Here is a 10,708-nt window from a genome sequence, read left to right on the forward strand (position 1 = left end):
CCTTTTCAGGTGTCATTGGGACCACTCTCCTTTCATCTACTGTCTCCTGACAATCTTAAATTTGGCTTTTGTTAAAATAAATAAAGAAGCAAGTCTCTGTGAATTGAATATGTTTCTTTCAAGCATTCCCTGAAACTCTGGTCAAAAGTAAAACTCAAAAATCTATTACTAGATTTAATATATTTTTTTTCATTTTAAAAATTGGAAAATGACATTACTGAGAGCACTCAGTCTTCTGTTCTTGCCATGAAGGGCCATGGTCATTTTAGTGCCAGCAAGCCTGAACCTGCCAGTGAAAGAAGAGTGAGTTCAAGATGCCCTGTAATAAAACAGAATTTTCCCCCTGGTTTAGACAATTTTGGTAAAATGAGAAGCTGTGGTCTATAGGTGTTAATGGCAACTTACTACTACTACACTCAAACGTATCTTTGGCTTTTCATGCTGTGTTCAGCCTGTGCAGGCCCTGGCAGCAGCCAGCAGTGCAGATATTTCAATATTTGCCCCTGCACTTGGCATTGGTGAGGCCTCACCTTGAGTACTGCGTTCAGTTTTGGGAACCTCAGTACAGAAAGGACATTGAGGTGCTGGAGCAGGTCCAAAGAAGGGCAACAAGTGAGGGGCTTGAAGAATGTGCCCTACGAGGAGAGACTGAAGGAACTGGGGCTGTTCAGTCTGGGGAAAAGGAGGGGAGACCTTATTGCTCTCTTCCTGTATCTGAAAAGTGCTTACAGAGAGAGTGGTGCTTCTCACTGGTGACAGGTGACAGGACAAGGGGAAATGGCCTCAAGTTGCGCCAGGATATGTTTAGGTTGGCTATCGAAACACTTCTTTAGAGAAAGGGTTGTTAAGCACTGGAATAGACTCCCCAGGGAGGTGGTTGAGTCACCATCCCTGAATGTGTTTAAAAACTGTTTGTATTTGGTGCTCAGGGACATGATTTAGGGGAGGGTTTTTAGAGTTAGGATAGTATGGTTAGGTTGTGGTTGAACTTGATGATCTCTAAGGTCTTTTCTAACCTGAGCAATTCTATGATTCTGTGATTCTCTTGATAGGCACCACAGAGCTCCTGCCACAGATTTGAAGAGATTTATTGATGTATATATCAAAAAGCATCGCATATTTGAAGACAGTAATGACAAATATTGATGTGATGGACACAGCCTGCTGTTAACAACGTCAGTTAGGATGTGTCTGAGCAGTTCTTATCCTCTGCACTGCCTCCCAGTTAACTTTGCAGGTCCTTGGCCAATTACAAAGCTGCAATCCTCCCCACACCCACTGAAAAACCCCAATTTTTTGCATACCCTCCTTGTTTAAATCTCATCTCCAACTTACCAAATGAACACACCTGTAGTCTAACTGCTGGTCATTTAGCAAACGACCTCATTTAGAAACTAACCCCCTCAGTCCAATTATCCCTTTTCTTCTGCCACATGTCCTTATGTAGCAGCATTGCTCATTTATATGCTAATTTTGCTAAGTCTACTTCAAAGGGGAGAATTGTTTGTTAAAAATCTTACTCTCCAGCCTCAGTTCAGACCATCTCATTATTTACCTGCAAATTTAGGGAGATATGGGTAAAAGCTCTGTTCTTTTATGATCTATTGTCAAGGTGATCAAAGGAAACCATTCAATACGAAGATCAAAAAGAGTCTGGCTCCCAGCAGCCCAGCAGCTGGCTCTGCCAACTCCAGAAGTCCACAACCTCTGTTACAAGTGAAGACTGATTTTACTATTAAATAACTTTTGATTACAAATTGGAGGGAAAAAAAAAATACCCTTCACGATCATAGTCTCTGTACTAAGGTGTTAATGAAACTGGGTTTCAAATCGATATTATCTCAATTATTAGTCAAGGAATAATCACTATGTATGTAGTGTCTCTACTAATAATCCTCAGATAATGAAAAATATCCCACAGACATAACTAATACTGCTTGATAAATTGCTGGTGGCCCACAGCTAACCCAGATTTTCTTTTTTATATAGATACACTGCTCAAAGGATTTTTAAAACAGGAGCTCACACAAAACTGTTTACTATTTAGAGAAGCCAAAAGCACTGACTGTAAGTTGAAGAATCAAACTGGGACACCTCATGTCCCACTCTGTTAAGGAATTATGTCAGCAGTGTAACACAATGTGAATAATGAACCCATGCTTTTCAGGGCTGACATAATTCCTCAGCCTAAGGAATTTCAAGAACCTCAATTTGTAGAAATCCTATTCTTGCAGAAAAGATAACCCACAGAAATTTTTAGCTTTGCCACAAATATATGTTAAATAGTATAGACTTTTCCTTAGAAGAATAATGTGAGAACTAAAAATGTATAAACTTTCAGGCTTTTATCTTCCCTTTAAAGTCAACATGCTGTTATTCAATATAATGTGACTCTTTTCTAGGCTACCAATGGCAACAAGCAAGAGGCTGTTGAACTGCAGTATATCTGGGGGCTCCATATGGGGACATAAGTATGTTTTGTGTTCTGAGATATTAAAATGTGCTTTTTTTTTTTTTTTTTATTAAAGTCATTTGATGCATTTCTGAAAATACACTGAATTCTTCTAAAAATATTGAGATATGTCTAGAGAAGAGCAGCCTCCAATGCTGTTAGGAAAGGTATTTGTCATGTTGTTCTACAGCTGTTCTGTGTGATTTGGTATGTTGTACCCTGTCCTGTCAGTCAATAGTAAATGAATACCTCAGCAGGTCGTAGATGACTTTTAGTGCTGTACTCATTTGGAGCAGATCTAAAGCTGATGTTTTGACCACTTGTTAGTATTAAAGGTCTGATGACACTTTACAGCAGAGTTGGAGTGCAGGTTTTGGTGTCCTGGCCAAGTTCCAGTACAGGTAATTAAATTCTGTCTATCTAAACTTCCCCCTGTGGCTTTCCTTGGCTCAGGTATTCTTAATTTCCTGTCTTAAAATGTTCCATAGTGTTGCAGTGGTGCTGTTAAATAGTTGTCAGGTTTCACCTCAGCAATGTGTGAGATGATTCATACCTTACAGATTTGCAGATATCTGCACGTCACTACAGCCTATGAGACCTGGAGGAAAGGTAGAGTAGAAATGACAAGATGTCATAATGACTATTTCCTCAATTAATTTTCTAATTTCATGATACTTCAGAAAAAAAGCCCTCTCTTCCTTTGTTAATGAAATAAATTGCTCTCTCCATCGAACCTTTCATTTCTTCCATGCCCAGGAGAGAAGATAGCAGCTGAACAGAAGCGTGCAGGGCTAAACGAAAACCCAGATCCCTGATTATGCCAGCACATGGAGAAAACCAAGGCCCATATTTGAACTCCTACCTCACCAAAGAACAGGCAGAAACACATTTTTAACTTTACATACTCAGAGGCTTTGTGAAATTTCAGTTCCAAATGCGATCCTTATGCCCTGAAATCATACTTAGGCTGTTTTTTTTTTTGTTTTTCCTTAAAATGTAACAGCAAAGCACTGAAATAGTGCTGAAGGTGAGACCAAGTGATTGTGTACTTTAATTTGCTCCCTGTTTTGCCATTTCACTGACAGCTTAAAAGCTAAACGAATTCTAAATCACACACACATCATAAAAATGAAATACAGCTTCCTCTAAACCCTTGTTCAGCATGGTCTGTGCAAGTCTCTGTTATTTGACACTCCTTCGTTATCTGCCATGTTTCCTCCTTCTGATAGTTTGGTTCAGCAATGCAAAACTTCTCAAACTTCTGAAGCCAGTCTGGGTGCTTCAGGTATTCAGTCTCTCACCAAAAGAAGTCAGGAGGTGAAGAAGTCTTCATTAGGGAAGAGAGGAAGGTTTTCTACTGGTGGATTCAGCCCACCATACGTCCACAGAACACCCTGGAGATGTCTACCTGAATCCATTGCTCAAATAAGAAAAAATGCAAAGTGAGGCTTTTAACTTCAGCACCGCTGTTTTGTTGCCTATGGTGGAAGGAATCACCCCTCTATTTTAACACAAACAGATGTCTGTCTACCTTGTGGTATGCTTCATTTATTTATCATAACGTGGCAAAAACAGAAGAGTAATAAGACGGAGAGATTTCATTCTAATACAAATTTCTCTGTACTCCTGCTTTTATGGCTTTTTCCTGCAGGCCTTGCTTCAGAACTGGATACCATCCCGGCTCGCAGCGAAAGCTCTGTCTACCTTGTCTGCTCTGTGAGTTACTGGCTCTCCTGTCTGCAGCTGTGTACTGGTGAGGGGTAAAGGACAGACATTTAAACTGTTTTTAAAGAGAAAGCAATGCCAGGTGTTGCTGATGACAAATACAGATCAGAAAAAGTGGGAAACAATGCCATATTGATTTGAGATAGCAGTATTTTGAGGAGATACCTGATCTCTACCTGATCATATCTAAACAACAAAACATACACGTCTCGTGTCCTTGCAGAAAGCAAATCTTTCAAGTCTTAAGATTTCCTGAAATGTGCTCAATTAGGCCCTAATCTGGAAACCTGGAAGGGGTTATGTTCCCAGGAACTGCTTGGTGAAAAAGAGATTTTCTACCCTCTTGAACTAAAGCAAAGTCAAGGACAATCAGTGTTTCTATAAAGCCAAAAAGTGATGGAAAGTATGGTGTAGAAAGTTCCAGTAAGTCGAGATCAGTTTGAAAGTCAAGAGTTTTCACTTTGTCCTCAGTGGATGCAGGCTGAGATCCTTTTTTTCAATTGCTCTGATTCTGCTGCCCTTAAGCATATAAAATTCCCATTTCAATCAATGGGAGCTGTGCATACTTAAGAGCCACTGCGTCAGAGTCATGAATATCTGTCACTGATTGTACAACACATCAGCATTCTTACGGCTCTTTAAAGGAACAGACATCAACAGCAGATGCAACAACCTTTGCACAAACTAGATAACAACACCATGTCAATATTTTCCTAATATGTGAATAAGTGCTTTAAGGAACAGGGCACACAATATTCAAGAAATTGAAGTAAGGGAGATGACTGGGAAATCTTACTGAATTCTTATTTAAACACAAAAAGGAAACATTAAATATTAAATCAAATTATTAATACTAGAATATAATATGTTAATTTGACACTTCACCTTCTCTAAAGCAGCCTGCTACCACTTGCCTTGATATATAATCTTACACTAAACGTGATTTTTTGTTAACGCTTCTTGATGTGGAATAGCAGGGAGGGAAAGGTTTCCTTATTTTCAGAGAGGCAAGTTTCCAGACAGGGATGCACGATGTGGTCTCTGAAGGTAGCCAGCAAATGAAGTGATGCATGGGTGGCTATGTGGTTGCTCACCAGTGAAAAGAGTTCTCCCCCACTGACTTCACTCCCACACTCTTTTAAGCAGTTATGAGATCCCCTCTCAGCCTTCTCTTCTCCAGACTGAAGAGTTCCAGGGCTCTTATCTTTTCCTTGTATAGGAGATGCTCCAGGCCTTTATTAATCTTCGCCACCCTCCACTGAACTCTTTCTAGGAGACCCTTGTTATTTTGGAATTTTGGAGCCCAGAACTGGATACAGCAGAGTAGAGGGCGAGGATCACCTCCCTCGATCTTCTGACCACATTCTTTTTAATGCATCCAAGGGTCCCGTTGGCCTTTTTGGCCACAAGGGCACACCGTTTACTCATGGCCAGCTGTTGTGCACTAGAACACCTAGGTCCCTCTCTGCAAATCTCCTCCCCAGCAGGTCAGTCCCTAACCTATACCTAGGTGTGCTACTATTCGTCCTCAGGTGTAGGACTTGCCCTTGTTGAGTCTTATAATGCTCCTCTCCAACCAAGTACCCAGCCTGTCCAGATCTCACTGAATGGCAGCATATTTCCTGGAGAAATTATCTGTTTTTCTACAATTTAATACAGCAAGAGCAGCCTTTGCTTACATAATTCTTCCTCCTAGCTTGAGATGGATATGTGATGAAGGAATATGAAATCATCACCAACTCTGTGTTCTCATTTCTCATTCCTCTGTACCAGCCATCAGTACGCACACTCTTTATTTTCTGATGAACATTTTGTAACCAATTCTCAGAATATACAGATTCTCTTAAGACAGAACTGGGTAACAGTGGCAGAGAATGAGTTACCTGTTCTCTTGTTTCTAACCATGGCATATACTAATCCATTTTCCGTCCACAGTAAATTGACAATTCGAGGAGTCTTTTTACAACAATTATGTTAGCAACAAGAAAATGAAAACTGATAAAATGAACAAAGCCAGTATTTGAGCCAGACTCATGGAGAAATAATGGGGAGGTGTTCTGGTTGGACCCACTCTGAGCAGAGGATGTGAGAGGTCCCTTCCAGTCTACTGCAGTCTGTGAGTGAAGAAGGCAGGGCGGGGAGAAAATGCACGGACATATTTTGCAATGGATAGGCCTGCCCCAGATGTTCATGAGAGACTTTCGATCTCCCGGAAGACTAGATAGAGCTCAGTAGGTTTAGATGAGTTGCATTAGTTTCAGGATATAAATATATAGGATCAACAATTAAGTAAAAATGCAGAAGGCCTTTGAAGTTCTTCAGATGAGCACCTGATGTCTTAAAATGATAGCCAGGTAGCTCCAGGGAACTTGAAGGTGCCTAGCAGCAATGCAAGGATAGTCCAGTCCTTCCCATTCCATTAACAATGACTTCTGAGAATTCTTTAGTCCTATCAGAAAAACGGTTATGTATCAGCATTGTCTCTAACAAAGGGAGTCTCACATCTGTGTTTTTATAGTAGAATTTATAATTCTGTAAAGCACTTCAGTGCTTGTGGAACACATTGTATGAACTAATAAATAAAAAGAGCTTGGAAACTGCAAGACATTCTGCTTCAAACCTAAGAAGACCCTAATCTTTTCATGCCATTAGGACATCTTTTCTATATTCCCTTTCTTGGGATGTCAATGATATATTTTTCCAAAGCATTTCAACAATTTGACTGAGACCCAAGGGGAAATTCTGGATGCTTTGTGGTAGAATAATGAGTCAGAAAGTTTTCCTGCCAGGAATTGAGAAATGCCTGACCTCATTTCTGAGAACACTGCATGCAAAGAAAAGATTTTGCCCTTAGTGGAATTCTAAATGTTTAGTGTAGCGTTCTGAACAGAGGGCAATAGCATCTCTTTTCAAAAATCAAGAATTTGTGATTATCTTTGTATTAACTTATAGAAATATATGTTTTACATTAAATTTAAAACCTGAACTGCAGAATTAAAATTGTTGGCTTGCATTATTTTAAATGAATGTATTAAAATGAAATAATATCGAAGAGTTTTCAATAATTGTTTAACAAATCCATAGCTTTGACCTAGCTGTATCTTTGTGTACATAGTCTAGTCATCAGTCATAAATTTGGGAAAGCTGCTGGAGGTCCTGCAATTTGCACCAAGGCAGAATGAGCCAAATCTATTGCATTTCTAACAAATATTTATCTGATTCCTTCTTAAGGACCTCCAGTGTTGAAGATGCCCCAGGCAATCTATTCCCAGTGCCTAATCTGAATTGTCCTTGCTCCAAATGTAAACAGAGCATTTCTCATCTGATGTGCTATAGAGGACAATAAGCACATATTAGCCCTGTGGCTACGTGAAACAAGTTTTACTGAACTGGTGGCAATTAAGATTTCATCCTTTTTTGCTTCCTTTGTTTTGCTTATGTTTTTATTGTGCCTATCTCTGTAACCAACAAAGGAAGTATTACTACTGTGCCTAAGTAAAATTCCATACATAGCTTTCAATTTTGTATTGTTTGTTTCTTCTGCAAAAGATCCCTAATTCTTTACTCACACAGGAAACTTCCGTGGCAACTCTTCTTTGGGTGATCGACTAAATTGAAATCCCAAGTGTATAGAATGCAGGCAGCAGGCTGCCTTGCTTTGTTGGTTTGCTTTAAGGTTTAGTTCAGCAACTCCACAAACAATATTATTCACTTAAATTCCATTTATTTGCCACAGAACTGGTTTAATTGGCTCCATCAAGGTTTGACTGCCATGTAATCTTGATATCTGGCCATCAGACAAATATATACAAGTGTGCATAAGAATCTAGAGGAAACTTACCAAAGCTGGTAGCTTACTGACATTTTCTTTATGGTAATTGTATGAGTATATGACATTGTACAAATGAAGCTCCAAAATCCTAATTTTTATATATATATATATATATATTTTAAGGCACTGAGTACGGTCACTGCCTATAATGAAAGTCAGCCTTTTTATCCTGCAGACTAATATAACTCCTGGCCCTGGAGTTTGAACCCTATCTCTCTCGACTGCCAGAGCATTCTCATTTTTCAACCCTGCTGAGAACACAGCTACAGCACATTTCCTAATTTTTATCATATGTCAGTGTGTTTTGCAAAAAGCAATTCCTTTTTTTTTAAATAAAAATAATCAAATAAACCACATAGCAATGAATATATATTTTCCACTTTTTTACCTTACTTGATCAACTCATTTGAGAAGCCAGTAGTTATTTTCACAAGAGTTAGAATTTGTAAGACTTCAGTCAAAAATTTGACTTTTTTATATCTTATTAAATTTCATGTGGGTTATGCAGAAAATAAATTACATACAACTGTACTACATAAGTACCATTGCTGTATTTTTTTTTTCTCTGAGCAATTTCTGAAAGCTGTATAAATCATCGGCTAAATTCTGCCTCCCTACCTCCAACCTCGCTGAGCCAAAATCCCATTAAAGTTAACTTTTAGATTTGGCCCCATGACTGGATCAGTATGGGAAAGCCTGTAATTTATAAGGCCATATCCAGTCTATTATACTTCTGGAAAATGTGCAGAAATATATTTTTAAGAGACATTTCTCTCCAAGTTCCTAAAAAAGCCTGTGTAATTTCAGGGAGGCAGTCTGATGGACAGATTTGTATGAATATTTATACAACTAATAACAGAGCCAATGCTTCTAAATATTTTCTAAGAATATTCACTCGAGTAAAACAGTGAATGTGTTTTGGCTGTTTGTCCTTTTTCTATTTACTTCCTTTGAATTTTCCCTTAGATGAGTTCACAGGCAGGAGTGTTGAAAATTCCTGTGAATAATGACACTGCTCGCATATTGGTTTTAAACTTGTAGCTCTGAACATTTTCATTAGAAATCTCTTTTCATTTGTGAATAGAAATAATGATGCATGGCAAGTGATACTTGGAAAAATCTTATGTTTTAATTTTGTTTCGTTGAGTATTTAGAAGATGAACTATTACAGGTGATCTGAGAGAACCTATTGAACAGTAATTTCCACTAATTCAAGAAAATTATAAAGTGTCTCCAGAAAATATGCAAACAGAGAAAGGTTAAATCAATTAAGTAGGTTATTTACTGCAAAATACTCATTCAGGCATAGAAACTAACCCTGAACAGATGTACACTATTCTGATGTGTTCTTGTGGTCTATTTGAAGATAAATGAAAATGCTTAATGCTTAATATCAAATAAATACTCTTCAGAATGTTCTTTCAGATCTTCAATCATTACCAAGAAGAACATGTGCAGTACAGAATTAAACACTACAAATATATGCATTTTAAAGGTCAAGACCTGAATGAAGTAGTCTGTATTTCCAGCATGGGAATTAATAAAATCCCACATATGCCTAAACTCCAGTTCTCCATTACTTTGAATTCTGATCTCTGGAATAAAAACAGTCCAGTATAATTTTGAGAACTATCCTGGAGGCCATTCCAATTGCAGCTTCAGCCCAGCTCTTTTCTAGGGGGTCATCTTAAACCTGGCAGAGTTCCCATCAGTGGGCAGACACCAGGCAGGTGAGGGCCCCTAGCTTACCTCTGCTCTATGGTGTTGAATAAGGAATGAAAACAGATTGTGAAAAATGTATCAGTGAGGTCTGTTTCTCTTGTTACTGCCTTACAGTGCAATGGGCATGAGACTAAAGTTTTTCTGATGAATGGGAGACAAGGACTCATTTATGGGTCTGGCAGAAAAGCTGGCATTGATTGCAAGAGTCTATTGGATCCATTAACAGTAAAGCATGCTATAGATTTTAGAAGTCACAGGCTGTTCAAGCAATGGACATTTACTGCAAAGTAACTACTTTACTCATGAAAGTTTTACATTCTTATGTTTAAACTGCTTGCATATGTACGTGTAAATCATCTGCTTAAGTATTCACATAGTCTGCAATTGTTTCAATACCCATAACTTGTCAGATGTAGCTGGTTATTACGTTTTACAAGCACTAATATCTATGATTGATGTTTATATGTTCTGATTAAATTTACTACTGATTAGTTGATCATTACTTTGAACAACAAGAAATTATATTTTATTACACCGATTTTATTACCCTGATTGGCATTCAGTTTACAAACTATGGCACCAATGGGAATAATCAGAGCTAATTGATTTCTAAAGAGGATATATTAATTACATAGATGTAAGGAAATGCAATGACTATTATTCTGTTTTAAAACAAACAAATATGAGACTATGAAGAAACATCCAGACCCTACAATAATCCTTAATTTCTACACAAGTGCATTGGCCTTATATTTTAGATTGATCTGCCTTTGTAATGGATCTTTACTTCTGAGGGCTTTTCTTCTGATTCTGACTGAAGATCTGAAGAACTGTGTCTTTTTTGATTTTAAGTTTAACATACTGCTTTTTCATCAAAAAAAGTCTCCTAATGGGAGAAGTAATTGTTTTGGTTTTGTGTTTGTAAAGCTTCATATCTTCTGTGTTAAGAAAAAAACGATTTCAAATAACACTGTTAT

This window comes from Phasianus colchicus, chromosome 4, assembly GCF_987193195.1.
Source record: "Phasianus colchicus chromosome 4, bPhaCol1.hap1.1, whole genome shotgun sequence".
Lineage (NCBI taxonomy): Eukaryota > Metazoa > Chordata > Aves > Galliformes > Phasianidae > Phasianus > Phasianus colchicus.